This window comes from Chiloscyllium punctatum, chromosome 18, assembly GCF_047496795.1.
Source record: "Chiloscyllium punctatum isolate Juve2018m chromosome 18, sChiPun1.3, whole genome shotgun sequence".
NCBI classification, from domain to species: domain Eukaryota; kingdom Metazoa; phylum Chordata; class Chondrichthyes; order Orectolobiformes; family Hemiscylliidae; genus Chiloscyllium; species Chiloscyllium punctatum.
In genome coordinates, this window is record NC_092756.1 from 18617019 (window position 1) to 18617814 (window position 796).

General features: G+C 47.2%; 1 non-coding gene across 1 annotated transcript; it reads right to left on the reverse strand.

Annotated features, from left to right (window-relative positions):
• Positions 1–460: 460 nt before the first annotated feature.
• Positions 461–533, reverse strand: trnaa-ugc (transfer RNA alanine (anticodon UGC)). Its single transcript has one exon. It is a non-coding gene; the product is annotated as a tRNA-Ala (tRNA).
• Between the last annotated feature and the right edge of the window lie 263 nt (positions 534–796).

The window sequence follows — 796 nt, forward strand, 5'->3', positions numbered from 1 at the left end:
GTGTGAACTGCTCCAAAACATGATTCAGGACCTCTGGTGCCAATTCTCGCACGTTGAATAACGACAGACACCTTCCAAATGAGGTCTTTCAGAGACGACTTTGGGATACATTTGACAGACAGACTAGTTGAAGAATCCGTGGTGCACTGTGACACCAGCACATCAGCTTCTTCCCTGTCTTTGAACCGGGCCGCCTGCGCAAGGAATGCGAATGCGGTAATGCTTTTCGCGGAAGGATCAGAAGGGGGTAACTACACTCTCAAACAGAATGGCATATGATCAGAACGATGTTGGAGAAAAACTTTACAATGCTTTGCACAGTAATTAAATGGAATCGCCTTGCATTGCACGACGAGAGAAGATTTATTCAAGCAAATTCGAAGGCAGGTTTGCATATGGGAAAGCAAGCAAGAAAGCTCCGTTCTTGTCGATGTCAAAGGCTGCAGTTGAAGAGCAAAGCAGTTTCTGCCCAGTTTCGAACTGGGGACCTTTCGCGTGCAAGGCGAACGTGATGACCACTACACTACAGAAACAAGCCGCGGTCGCAGCCGCTGCAGCTCAGTGGCATCCAACACAGAAAGTTGAAGCCATTCTACCTTTCGCCTTTCTGTTTCCGTTAACTCGTTGTTCCATGGGACTTGTTTAATTTTGGCTATGTGGTGAGCATGGACGAGATACACCGAAGTATCTGTTTCCACGCGGTGTAACCCGGTAACGTTGTGTTGCTTACACCTGCTTTAAAGAATTACGTTTTTGCGGAGCTTACCGTCGCAGTCTGTGGCAAAATCATTTAGTC